Consider the following 14,356-nt stretch of genomic DNA (forward strand, 5'->3'; position numbering starts at 1 on the left):
GGCCGCCATCGAGCTTGCCCGGCCCCTCGGCTCTGGCCCGGGGCGGCCGCGGACGAAGGGCGCGGCAGGCGCTATAGAGACAATAACCCCGCCGCCCGGCTCTGGGGGCGGCGGCGAGGAGGAGCTGGCGGCCTAGCGCGGCCGAGGCTCGCCCAGCGCCCCGGCGGCATCTTGGTCCCCGCCGGCCGGGCTCCGCCGCCGTCGGGTGTGCGGGGCGCGCCGGGCGCCCGGAGCTCGAGGCTCTCCGCGGACGCCCCCTGCCCTCCCCCTCCCCGGCGCGCGCGGAGCTGGTTTTCCGGGTTCCCCTGGACCGAGCTGGATCCTGCTTCTGCGCCAAGGCAGGAAGTGAGTTTCGCACGGTAATTCCGGGCGGTGTCACGAGTGAAAAGTTTTTTTTCGTTGGAGATCCTAGTTGGGGCTGGGAAACTCCTGTCTTAAGTTGAGACCAGAAAACCAGCCCTCTTCCCAACCCCCTACGCCGAACCACCTACTCGTCCTACTGCGCGAGGCCACCCCACATCCGCTCTCACTGGAGAGAGAAATTCGGCTGGATCCAAAGTGACTAATGAAGGGAAGGAAATCATGTCTGGCGAAGCCTTGAAAGAGCTACCCTGAGACACTGCCCGACCGAAAGGTAATTTTCTCCACAAGTGAAGAGCTCTTGGGCCGGGAAGGAGAGGTACTTCAGGGTTTCTCACTTTTCCCCCACTTGCTCTAGATTAATCTTTCGTAGTGTCGAAGTGGATAGTCTTTCAATTGCTAAATAGTAAGTAGAACTGATTTTTCCCCCTTCTACCATCTGGACTGTGGTTACTTTAGAAGAGGTTGTAAGAATGCGGTGAGACGAAAAGTTTAAAGCAATCGGAAGAAAGAGTGCCTTTGTTCAGCACTAGGTCCAGAAGTTTTAGTTTCCTAAAATATATACAGTGTATATATTTTATTTATTAAGTTATCGAACCTGGCAACTCCGGTTTTGGAAAAAAGTTAGGTCGCTGCAGCGAGGGATTTACTGTTGTTGAGATGGCTGCCACATTTGTTTATACTTTTGCCGATTGACTTTTGCGTTAATTGTATATAGAGGTTTGGTTTTGTTTTTAGTTGCAGCCCTTAGAAACGTATTTGTTTGGATTTTATAAACAAACTTTGCCATACTTAGTCTTTTTTTAAGGTGGGAGATGTATTTCTTCAGTAGCTGGCTCCTTTTCGGACGTTTACAATCTCAATGATACTTGTTTGGTTAATCGAAAGGAAGGAAGTATCTGCTTAATTTTTCTTGTAAGTGACCTAGGAAGGAGAAGGAGAAAGTATTATGGGTAAAGAGTTGTAATTAAAAAACAAAAACAAATACACCCTAAGTAGTCTGATCTTTTAGGACTCCTCCGTAGTTAAGAACAGAATATGTAAAGGAAAGTAAAACGCTTAAAACGATTTTTATGGAGGTCTTATTGATTATAATAAACATCAGTTCTCTTACTTTAGTACTTTATTTACATTTTTGTATTGGTCCAAATGTTTTGGCTGGTTCTGTCTAGTAAGTGATAGGTGCCTAACCTGGTGGCAGGAAATTAGTGAAACATGGGAGACATTCCACCGGTCAGAGTTATAAACACTTATGAACCAATCGGTAGTCCTTAAAGAAAAAACTAGTTTGTTCACAACAAACACAAACACAAACGGCTTTTTGATTGGTGTCTTATTTATTATTATTTTTAAAAGATTTTATTTATTTGACAGATCACAAGTAGGCAGAGAGGCAGGCAGAGAGAGGGGGAAGCAGGCTCCCGCTGAGCAGAGAGCCGGATTCGGGGCTCGATCCCAGAGATCATGACCTGAGCTGAAGGTGGAGGCTTAACTCAGTGAGCCACCCAGGCTCCCCTGGTTGGTGTTTTAGTATGTCTTATTTTTTTTTTCCCTTAAACTGTGGTAAAGGAGGTGAAACATAATACCGTGCTTTGGAATAAATATTAAATGAGTATGGCATCCTGTTGATAGGTATATCTTAACTGTAAATTAATATTTAGTTTGCTCATGCTACTCCATGAAAAATAGTTGACATTCTTCAGTTGAAAAAAAAGATAGCTTTTGAAGAGCAGGACCAAATTATTTCACAGCTTGTTTATTATGTTAAGTACATTTCCAAAATGGTAGTCTCTTAACTATTATTATATATTGTTTTGATTTTTTCCCCCTCAGAGTGTAGTCTCTGAAGGTCGTTTTTAAAAATTTATCATTTATTTATTTGTGTTGGTAAGGTGGTGAACCATCAAGTCATTCCTGTTAAGTCAGAAGAGCTTTATGAAGGAATTTAAAAGTCTAGAAGTGATCTGCTTTATGATTTGGGACATAATATTAAGCAACGAAAGAGGTTATTCTTGGGCATCGGAAGGAGCAGAACAAAATAAATGGCATTGAACTTCAGTTTCCTTATATGGCTTCTACTTGGCCTCAGAGCAACAGAGCCTTAATAGAGCAAGTCTTTTGTAGAAAATTATCACTCTGTGAAGATGTTTCTCTGCATTAGTAAATTTTACAAGTGAGAAGTATTGTAGCACTTGAAAGTGACTGCTTAAATCCGTTTTTAGATAAAGTTCTTGATTTTTTTTTTTTTTTTTTTTGAGCATCAGTAGTATGTTTAGATGCAGAGAGCACACTTTAAAAATGTGAAATGTTCACCCTTGTAGAACCTTGGATTCCTTTTGTACCATCAAGACAAAATTCACTTTGTGGTTTACCTAGAATTCTGTTACTTCAGTACTGAATTAATGTAATGAATTTCAGGCCTTAGACTATTGTCAAACTATACATATTTTCAAGCCTTGTTTAAAATGTGACCTTAGGGTTTGAAAAGAGGTTACAGAAAGATGGTAAACAGTTGAAATATTCAAGTGGCTTTACATTTTGGATATTCTTCTTAGTATTCTTCTTCTATACTTCTTAATCTTGTATGGGTTTTCTTAGATTAAATTGGTAAATCTGGAGTACTCTAAACCTTTTGTTTACATTGCGCAAAGTACATATTTAGTGGCACTATTTATGGAAAGTACTTAGGAGTTTTCAATAGCGATAAACAATCCTTCAACTAATTAATTCAAATATTACATTATAAAGTTCACTTGTTTCAGATCAAGCTTTTGCAAACTTCTCATGTCTGAAAAGCTTACAGTGGTTTAAATATGGAAACCAGCTTTTTGTTGCATGTTATTTCTTAATGAAGTGGTAGCTGTAGTTAGAGACATTTTACATATATCATTGGTAAATTTCTAAATTCACTTCTTTTAGAGATGCTGATATTGAACTCTTGGTAGTAAACAATACCTTACTTTAAGAAACACTTAAAAATTTCAGAAAATTAAGTGCATCTTTCAGCATTTATTTTAAATAATTGCTCATAGATAACATAATTTAGACGTAAAGCTGTTTTGGCTAGGAATAGATTATGGCAGTGTTCATAAAGTATTTGGGTTTATGCAGAATTTTAATAATGCTGGATAGCAAAGTAATTCTCTTTTTTGAGTACTGCTTAGCTAGATTCTTTTTAAACACTTTGTTGCTTGCATTTTTGTTTTGACTCTTTCCTTTGCCTATTTCCCTATTAGATGCTTGGAGGGGGTGGTGATGGTAAGAACACCTGTGTTGTAAATTCTGTAGAGGTCTTTATCTTTTCCTTTCTTGACAACATAAATTGTACTTGTGCAAAATAGATTTTTCAGTTTTTGCATGCAGGCTGTTTGCTCATGCCATAGAAACGAATACGTGAATTATACTTTACAGTACATACTTCTGAATTTTGTAAGGAAAGAACTCAGCACTTCTGCCTCCAAGTTTTCTTTGACTAGACATTTTTTTGTTTCTTTCTTGGTGCCTCTCATAACTAACTCTTGAACCATACTACACCCATTTTTCAGATTTACCTTTAGTTTTCTCCTCTGTCTTAGGTTTCCTAGTTGTAAAATAGGAATCTAGCTATTATTATGCTTTGTCTTCTCATTTCTTTAGCTTCCTATTTTTTGTAGTTTGCTTCATTTACTTCCTCTATTTTCTCCATGTTCAGCTATTTCTTGATTATGTGTTGCTCTTTCCCTCTTTTCTAAACTTTATGAGTCCATGCTCATCACCTAAAAAAAACTGTTCACAACATGAATAGAAAAAATTTATTTGCCCCATTTAATTGTAAATCTCACTTTTGCATTACCACTCAGTTTACATGCCAGTATTATAACCAGATACTCATAATAGATTTTTTAATTTATGTTTCCTGAACTCTTTTTTTTTTTTTTTTTTTTTTTTTTAATATCCACAGAATTACTTCTGTTAAGATCAGGTTGTTATGTATTCCTTTATTAAGACACTGTAAACCCCTATACCTTTTTGTTTCATTATGCTTTTGGCTTTTTAAAAACATATAAGCTAGGGCGCCGGGTGGCTCAGTCATTAAGCAGCTGCCTTCGGCCCAGGTCATGATCCCAGGATTCTGGAATCAAGTCCCACATCTGGCTTCCTGCTCAGCAGAGAGCCCGCTTCTCCCCTCTCCCTCTGCCTGCCGCTCTGCCTACTTGTGCTATCTCCCTGTTAAATAAATAAATAAATAAATAAATAAATAAATAAATAAATAAATAAATAAAAAAAATCTTAAAACACACACACACACACACAAGCTTATATCTCTGTATTTTTCTTCTCCATTTGTCCCTTTCCTTTCTGTCCTATCCCTCAGGTTAGATGTCTTTTCTCTCAGTGTCCCTAAAATTTTGAAATTCCCTTCCTTTGTTTGTTTTTATAAAATAAGCACGGTGGAATTCTGTCACTCACTTTATTCTTGTCACTGGAATTTTTGTTTCAGGTACCATTGGGTGAAGGCCTTGCCAGGCTTTATAAATGGTAGTATGTAAGACAGTAAAGATTATCTAAAAATTAAGTTAATAAAAGAAGACTGTCTATCTGAAGAATACCTGTGATTTTAGGTATATAGAATGTAGTAGAAAAAGTAGGAAATAATTTTAAAAAATAATCAAAATGGGTGTAATAACATTTGGGGGGCATCAGTTCTATGGCCATCCTTACTCAGAGCCCATTTACTTTTGTACATAGTGAGTGGTTTCCTGGCTTGTTGCTTTATTAGAATGGGTGAGAAAGGGCTATGGCAACATCCTTAAGTTCCTCAGAGGGAATAGGAAAATGGAAAGAAGACTGAATAACTTAGGAAGCAGAATAGTCTTTGACAACTTGCTTTGGGACAGTGTGCCTTATACAGTTCATTTGTCCTTAGGAGAATTCACTCTATTTTTTAAAAAATTTTTTAAAAGAGTTTATTTATTTATTTGACAGATCACAAGTAGGCAGAGAGGCAGGCAGAGAAAGAAAGAGGGAAGCCGGCTCCCCGCTGAGCAGAGAGCCTGATGCAGGACTCGATCCCAGGACCCTGAGATCATGACTTGAGCCGAAGGCAGAGGCTTAACGCACTGAGCCACCAAGGTGCCCAGAGAATTCACTCTATTATAGCACAGTATAATTATAAGTAATAGTAGTAGACCTAAGGCAACTATTCCAAATTTTTTGGTCTTAGGATCCCTTTATATTCTTAAAATTACTAAGTCCCATAAAGCTTTGTTTTATGTGGGTTATATTTACTTTATTTCCCATATTAGAAATTCCTAAATATCAATTAATTTGTTTAAAAAAACATAAATCTGGGGTGCTTGGGTGGCTCAGTCGGTTAGGCGTCTGCTTTCGTCTCAGGTTGTGATCCCAGGGTCCTGTGATCGAGCTTCTGGCTCCTGCTCAGTGAGGAGCACCTGCTTCTCCCTCTCCCTCTGTCCCCCTCTTGTGCATGTGCATGCATGCACATACTCTCTCAAATAAAATCTTTAGAAAGAATAAATAACATAAATCATAGTATGTTATCATGACATTGATGTAATAAAACAACAAGAACAATTTTTCAAAACAAATGGTCTCCCATCCAAGTACTAACCAGGCCCGACCCTGCTTAGCTTCCGAGATCAGACGAGATCGGGCGCGTTCAGGGTGGTATGGCCGTAGACTCAAAACAAATGGTAGCAGAATGAGGGACATTGTCAAATATTTTTGCAAGTCTCCTATGTCTGGTTAAATAGAAACAGCTTGGTTCTCACATCTACTTTTATATTTAGTCTGTAGTAAGTTGTTTTGGTTGAAGTATATGAAGAAAATCCAGGATTATACAGAGAAGTGATTGGAAAAGGAAGGAGTATTTTCAACATTTTTTTTTATAATTGTGGATGATATTCTTTGATACCACACCAAAAAAAAATTTTTTTGTAAAGATTTTATTTATTTGTCAGAGAGAGAGCGCGCAGGTAGGGGGAGCAGCAGCAGAGGCAGAGGGAGGAGACTCCCCATTGAGCAAGGAGCTCAATATGGGACTCCATCCTAAGACCCTGGGATCATGACCTGAACTGAAGGCAGACACTTAACTGAATGAGCCATCCAGGTGTTCCCACACCAGAATTTCTTAAAGGATAGCTGCAGTGTCAAATGTGACACTGTATCAGGGAATTTTTTATTCTTGTTACCTGAAAATCCATTAGTTTATCTTGCACTTTGAATCTTTTATCTGTGCATAATTTCATGACATCCTGTAATGGTTGTTGGAGAAATACTGGTTCATTGAGTTCTATTTACATTTTTGAGAATTTGATATATTTCATTAGGTAGTAGAAAACAAAAGAAAAATTATTAATATCACCACTAATTTCATCAAAAAAGTTTTTAATATTGTGAAGTTGTCAAAATCAGGGTAACCGGTAAACATTTCTGAATTTTCACTTGGAAGTTTGAATATTAATCATTGGTAACAAATACTGTTAGTGTTTTTCCCTTGCAGTTGCAGGCATACTTTGGTTTATTTTTGAGAAAATGTCTGCCAGATTCCGAAGTCTACAAGCATAGTTTGTCATCTGTTCTTTTAGGTCAAAGTGGTGTTTCATGAGAAAAAAGCTAATTTAGCTTACAATTTGAAGTAAATAAACAAGTGCTTTTCCTCAGCATTGCCATTCCTTCACATAAAATGTTCAAAAGACATGTATTAAAGAGTTGACATTTAATAAAACTATTTTATACTGCTTTATTAAAGATATTAAGTGAATGTGGCATTTAAAAAGAAATCTGGGAATTAACTGTAGAGAACAGATTGATGGTTACTGGAGGGGAGGTGGGCAGGGGATGGCTTCAACAGGTTATGGGTATTAAGGAGGGCACTTGTGATAAATCACTGAATTCTGCACCTGAAACTAATACTGCTCTGTATGTTAACTAGCTGGATCTTAAATAAAAGCTTCAAGGAAAAAAGAAGATATCTGGGAATATGCAGTGGTGTTCATATAGCTTAATGCCAGTGGTTTTGCCCTAAGGTGCTAGAAGTTTTACCCACTGGATTTTTGCTGCATCCCTGTTAATGTAATAGGAAAGGACACATGATGTTTCAGTATAATTGTGAAAATTGTTTTGATCTTAAAGAATCTTTCCAAGTGTCTGAGGACTTCTAAGGCCCAAGGAGTGCACTCTACACTTCGAAAACTTAGATGAATGTTGAGATTTATGGAGCTTTCATTACTTCCTTTGATTTGTGCTCCTGCATGTGTGTGGGGTGTGTGTGTGTCTTCTAGTATTACATTCTGAAAGAATCCTGAGGGTTGACTTTTTATTTTAGTTCACCAATTTAGCCTTCACTTATTTTCAATTGCTTTATTTAGTGGGAAGGATAGAGTTTCTGGGAACTCTTGCTTTTTCATGGGAGTTGATTTTTTAGAGAGAGGGATGGAGAGCACGTGTGCGATGGCAGGCGGTAGGTACAGAGGAAAAGGGAGAGAGAATTTTTTAAAGATTTCATTTATTTATTTGACAGATCACAAGTAGGCAGAGAGGCAGGCAGAGAGAGGGGGAAGCAGGTTCCCTGCTGAGCAGAGAGCCCGATGTAGGGTTTGATCCTAGGACCCTGGGATCATGACCTGAGCTGAAGGCAGAGGCTTTAACCCACCGAGCCACCCAGGCGCCCGAGGGGAGAACCTTAAGCAGGTTCCGTTTTCAGTGTAAAGCCAGGATGCAGCGCTTGATCTCATATTCCTGAGATCATGACCTGAGTTGAAATCAAAAGTTGAATGCTTCACCAACTGAGCCACCCAGGCATCCCATAGGAGTTGATTTTTAATTTTTAGTTGTATTTTTTATTTACTTGTAACCTGTTGAATCTCTGAGATAAAACTTTTACATTGTCTTCTGTTTCCTCCATTAGCAGTATAGGAGATTTTATCTTACTGTACTTGGTATATCCATCATGCTTCTAGTTTTTTCTCACGTTTGATTTTTCATTGTGGTTATTGCTTTGTATTATGATCCAGATTGTATGGTATTGGTCATTTCATGGTATTCTCCCAGCCCATGTGAATCCCTCTTATTCTGGCTTTGGTATATTTAGTTACCTAATGGCTTTCTCCTTTAGGGTATGTGGGTAGTTTGTCCTCTTAACAGGTGTTTCCTTTCCCTCGGGGAATAATATTCCCGTTTTCACAGTTATACTGCCCAAGTGTCAGAAATCCCACAGTATAAAGTGCTTGCTGGAGGCCTTAACCATGCAGCTATTCTTCTATGGTTTCCTCCTTGCTAAGAAAACTTTTTTTGGAGATCCCACTTTGTTTTGTATTTGGTTCCTCAGATGTGTTGTGGTTTGTTGTCATCCCTTCCCTTCCCCCCTTTCACTTCTCAACACATTCCATTCTGTGTTGTTATCTGTAGATAAACTCTTCTCTGGTACTGCTACAGATTTTTCAGTAATATTTCTTTCATGTTTAAAAGTTTAGAATAATGACAAATATACAGAAAAGTTGAAAGCATAGTAACAAAAATCTTTCTTGTCCCTGACATATATGACAGTATGTTGCCCACCTGATCGATACTCCATTACCCCCAAATACTTTTTTATTTTATTACCTACAAACAGGGACATTATCCTATGTAATGACTTTATAACTGTCAAAATTAGGAAGTTAACAAAGACTACATTCCCCACATCTAAATATTACCAGTGTCCCCCACGTCTTTTAGAGCAAAAAGACCCACACGACAATCTTACATTACATTTAGTTGTCATGTCTTTAGTCTCTTTTAATCTGGAACAGTTTCTGTGTTTACTTTCAAGGACTTGACTCTTTTCAAGATTGTAGATCTAGTTATTTTGTAGAATATCCCTTAATTCTATTTCTGTGATGTTGTTATGATTAGATCTTTGATTAGATTTTGTGATTAGATTTAGATTTTTATGATTAGGTCTTTGGAGGGGTTATCATGGAAGTGATGTTGCATTCTTCTCATTGCCTTTTATCAGGTCATAGGCAATTTCAGTTGTCCCATTATTGATGAGAGTCATTGATTATGCAATTATGGTTGTAACTACCAGATTCCTCTTATGTCAAGGTATTCTTTCCTCACTTGCAATTAATAAATATTTTGGGGGTAGGTACTTTGGAACTATGTAAACATTTTCTTCTTTATTTATCATTATTTTTAAAGATTTTATTTATTTATTTGACAGACAGAGATCACAAGTAGGCAGAGAGGCAGGCAGAGAGACAGGAGGGTGTAGGCTTCCTGCCGGGCAGAGAGCCCGATGTGGGGCTCCATCCCAGGACCCTGGGATCATGACTGAGCCAAAGGCAGAGGTTTTAACACTGAGCCACCCAGGCACCCCTTCTTTATTTTTAACTTATTCATTTATTTACATCACCAAACTATTATATTCACTGGGTTATAATCCATTATCATTTGTTTTGATATTCAGATGTTCTGGATTTGGGTGGTGAGAACCCCTTCTAGCTGGCTTAATTTCTTCTTTCTTTTTGATACAGTTAGTCCTCCTTGAGCCCTTCTTGTATCCAGCACAATATGGTGTTCTAGAGTTACCATTAAACTTGCTCCGGTAATTTTTAGTGAAAAATGGTACTTAGAAGCCAAGATCTGGGCACTTCTTGTCTTTGTTGCTTCTTAGGGTATTGCTGCTCCCAGGCCACCTTAAATGCATTAAGCTAGGGGATATTTTTATCTGTACACGTACACATTCACATTTATGGATATATTTCAGTAAATATAGGATGGTTTCTCAGTGATACATTTCATTTTAATTCAGTACCACAGGGTTCATTCTCATGTTGTCCCCTTTCCATAGTTGTAATTTATTTCTGATAGTGAGAACTAGTTTTGTTTCTATACTTTTTTTTGGTGAGGGAGCTGTGGTAACATGTTTTCAGACAGATATTTTCAGACAGAAGTCAAGTCCCTGTAGTCAAATTAATTTTCAAAGTATTTCTAAAGGGATACAATTCTAAAGTATAATGTTTGGTACAATACATTTAGGTGAAATATTTCATTCCTTGGTAATCACACGTTACTGTGTGAAAGGTGGATGGAAAGAATCGTGTTCTTATTGTCTACATTGGCTGCATCCTGATGAAGGTAATGTTGAAGCTCAATTTTAGTTGAGTGCAGTAATTTTGATATAACTATGCTTTCTGCACTGAGGTTATATTGTTTGTAAGACTCCAAAGTTTGGCATACATATCTATCTTTCTGATAATGGTGTCCTTGGAATTTCAAACCTTAGACTAAATCTAGAGTCTGGATTGGATGGTGGGGCGGGGATGAAGTGGTTTTATTTGTATTAGGTGTAAATGTAAGAAACGTATAATCTCCCTGCCAAGGCTTTTACTTAGCCTAGGAAAGAATTGGTTTAACTTCCCCATCCTTAGAGATTTTGAAGTGATTTAAGAAGTGTACTGGCGGGGCGCCTGGGTGGCTCAGTGGGTTAAGCCACTGCCTTCGGCTCAGGTCATGATCTCAGGATCCTGGGATCGAGCCCCGCATCGGGCTCTCTGCTCAGCAGGGAGCCTGCTTCCTCCTCCTCTCTCTGTCTGCCTCTCTGCCTGCTTGTGATCTCTCTCTGTCAGATAAATAAATAAAATCTTTAAAAAAAAAAAAAAAAGAAGTGTACTGGCATGGCATCTGGGCGGCTCAGTCAGTTAAGCATCTGCCTTCAGCTCAGGTCATGATCCCAGGGTCCCCGGTTCAAGCCCCACATCCTGCATTCTGCTCAGCGGGGAGCCTGCTTCTCCTTTTCCCTCTGTCTGCTGCTCTGCCTATTTGTGCTCTCTCTGTCAAATAAATAAATACAATCTTAAAAAAAAAAAGAAGAAGAAGTAGTAGTATACTGGCATTTCTTTTTGTAATTAGAATTAAGATTTGCTTTCAGTCTTCTAGGAAAAGATAAGGATCCTGGAAGCAGCAAATGGATTCTTTGGGTGCCCTGTTAATCTTTGGGGATTTCAAAGGATTTTGTTCATTATCTGGGACTAACAGAGACTGTGAATAGTAGATGCACTTTGATTTGTCAGAGACACTTGATATCAACCTAGTGTCTTGTCTGCTCTTGTGAAAATGACCCCCAAGCCAGAAACCCTGGGAGTCTTCTTCCTGACCTTAGTTACTGAAGTCAGTACTACTTCTATCAGTTCTTTCTTTTAGGTATCCGTAGACCAAGTTATTTTAGGGTAGGCTAGAAAGGCTAGATAAGGTACAAGCAGTGTGAGGCTTTGGTAGGCAAAGGGCTAAAACAATTGTTTTTTTTTTTTTACATTTTTTTTTTCTGATTATAAATATTCAATACAGAAATATATAGCAAATGAAAAATTTTTCCATAATCGCATCTTCCAGATATTCTGTTATTAGTGTGTGTATTTTAATGAATACTACAGTGTGTATTCCATCATTTCACTGTTCATGTATATACATATATAAGTATTTTTAAATATAAATGAGAGGTATGTTTCAATTATATATATCAATTATATATTTAGAGATCTAGTAGGTATGTATATGTGTTAATTAGCATTATGGTTGTTATACATACAGTACTATACAGAATATATGTTTATTCTCTATTTTTTTGCACACAAATGTTTGCACTTTTATTTGCTTTTTTTCTGCCAGGTAAATACCCAAAGTTTATTTGCTATGTATGTAATTCTAATTGATTGATAGAAGCAAATTCCCTCTGAAGATATTGTATCAATTTACACTTTCACAAATAATATGTAAGCATACCTTTCTAAGTGCATTCTTGAACACATTGGATATTAGCTGTCTTAAAATAGTTGTGCAAATCTGAGACTGGTAGTAAAGTATAATAGGTAAGAACATAAGCTTTGGAGTCAGAGTGCCTAGATTTAAATCTACTGCTTACTAACTGACATTGGCAAGTTCATTGTCAGAATTCTTTTAAGCATATTACATTTTTGTATGCCTTTTGTGTTTCACATGGATTTAATTGGTTTATTGCTTATATGCTATTGGGTTATATAGGAGTTTAAATTTTGATATAGTCGGGCACCTGTGTGGTTTAGTGGGTTAAGCGGCTACCTTCAGCTCAGGTCATGATCTCAGGGTCCTGGGATCAAGTCCTGCATCAGGCTTTCTGCTCAGCGGGGAGCCTGCTTCCCTCTCTCTCTCTGCCTGCCTCTCTGCCTACTTGTGATCTCTCTCTGTTAAATAAATAAATAAAATCTTTAAAAAAAATTTTTTTATGTAGTCAGATTAATCATCTTTATGCATTTATGGGTTTAATGATATTCTTGAAAAGGATTTGTGCTAAGATTATAAATAAAATAACCTAAGTTTTTGGCTTAAGTAGTGAGACAATCATCTGGATTTATTCTTAAGACATTCTTAAGATATTAAGATAATATTACCATTTGTTGGGTAAATCTTCTTTTTACCTATGAAATTCTATCTTTATCAGTAGTATATTTCCAAATATACTTAATTAATGTCAAGATTTTTGTTTTTGTTATGGTAATACTATATTGTCTTGATTTTTTTTTTTTCCCTTCATTATGGTATGCTTAATACCTGAAAGTTTTGGATTATCAGGGTGCCTGGATGGCTCAGTCGTTAGATGTCTGCCTTTGGCTCAGTCATGATCCCAGAGTCATGGGATCGAGCTCGCCCTGGGATCCCTGCTCTCCAGAAAGCCTGCTTCTCCCTCTCCCACTGCCCCTGTTTGTGTTCCCTCTCTTGCAGTGTGTGTGTGTGTCTCTCTCTCTGTCAAATAAATAAATAAAATCTAAAAAAAAAAAAAAGTTTTGTCTTATCACCTTATTTTTGTTTTTAAAGATTTATTTATTTATTTATTTATTTATTTATTTATTTGGGGGAGAGAGCTTGCATGCATATGCATGCAGGGGGAAGGGCCGAGGCAGAGGGAAAGAGAAACCCCAGCAGACATGATGCTGAACGTGGAGCTGACCTGGGGCTTGACCTAACCATCCTAAGATCATGACCTGAGCCAAAATCAAGATTCAGTTGCTTAGACAACTGAGCCACCCAGGCACCACTATCAGTCTGCTTTAAAAAGAATTTTCCTGGGACGCCTGGGTGGCTCAGTTGGTTGGACGACTGCCTTCGGCTCAGGTCATGATCCCGGAATCCCGGGATCGAGTCCCACATCGGGCTCCCAGCTCCATGGGGAGTCTGCTTCTCCCTCTGACCTTCTCCTCACTCATGCTCTCTCTCACTGTCTCTCTCTCTCAAATAAATAAATAAAATCTTAAAAAAAAAAAAAAAAAGAATTTTCCAGATGGACTTGAGTCATTATAAGTTCTAAATGCTTCTTGCTGCATTGATGGAGAATCGCTTCTTGGCCTTTTGGCTAAGATCAAGTATGGTTCTTGATTGAGAGTGATTTGAGTTCATAGATTACTTAGGAAGTAATTGATACCTCTAAAATAGCATATGTCTTTATAGGAAGGTGAGTTTTCCATTTATTTAATAGTTTATGCCTTCCACTGGTGTTTATGATTTTCTTGTCAATCCATGTTTCTTATTAGTATGCATTTTTTATTTATTTTATTCTATTTTAAGATTTTATTTATTTATTTGACAGAAGGAGATCACAAGTAGGCAGAGAGGCAGGCAGAGAGAGAGAGGAAGGGAAGGAGGCTCCCCGCTGAACAGAGAGCCCAACAGGGGGCTTGATTCCAGGACCCTGAAATCATGACCTGAGCCGAAGGCAGAGGCTTAACCCACTGAGCCACCCATGTGCCCTAGTATGCATTTAAAAAAAATATATTTTATTTATTTGACATAGAGAGCACAAGTAAGGGGAGCAGTAGGCAGAGGGAGAGGAAGAAGCAAAGAGCCGGATTTCTGATTTGATCCCAGGGGCCCTGGGATCATGACCTGAGCTGAAGGCAGACACTTAATCCACTGAGCCACCCAGGTGCCCCTTGTATGCATATTTCTTGTAATGATAAAGAAATGCGTATAATTTTTGCTG

The 14,356-nt window shown here is 38.1% G+C and overlaps 1 protein-coding gene and 1 pseudogene across 14 annotated transcripts in view; one reads left to right on the plus strand and one right to left on the minus strand.

Annotated features, from left to right (window-relative positions):
- The first annotated feature begins 363 nt into the window (after positions 1 to 363).
- The window catches only part of ERBIN (erbb2 interacting protein), a 137,016-nt gene continuing 123,023 nt past the window's right edge, over positions 364 to 14,356 (plus strand). For 13 of the 14 annotated variants that reach the window (XM_047729088.1, XM_047729092.1, XM_047729095.1 and 10 more), the window contains exon 1: positions 364 to 634. The gene's annotated coding sequence lies outside the window, so the exon portion shown is untranslated. Of the gene's footprint in view, positions 635 to 9,878; positions 9,950 to 14,356 lie in introns of all 14 variants that reach the window. The other variant, XM_047729089.1, reaches the window with a different exon arrangement.
- On the minus strand, positions 5,920 to 6,041 carry LOC125101330 (uncharacterized; annotated as a pseudogene).

Source organism: Lutra lutra, chromosome 5 (genome assembly GCF_902655055.1).
Source record: "Lutra lutra chromosome 5, mLutLut1.2, whole genome shotgun sequence".
Classification (NCBI taxonomy): domain Eukaryota; kingdom Metazoa; phylum Chordata; class Mammalia; order Carnivora; family Mustelidae; genus Lutra; species Lutra lutra.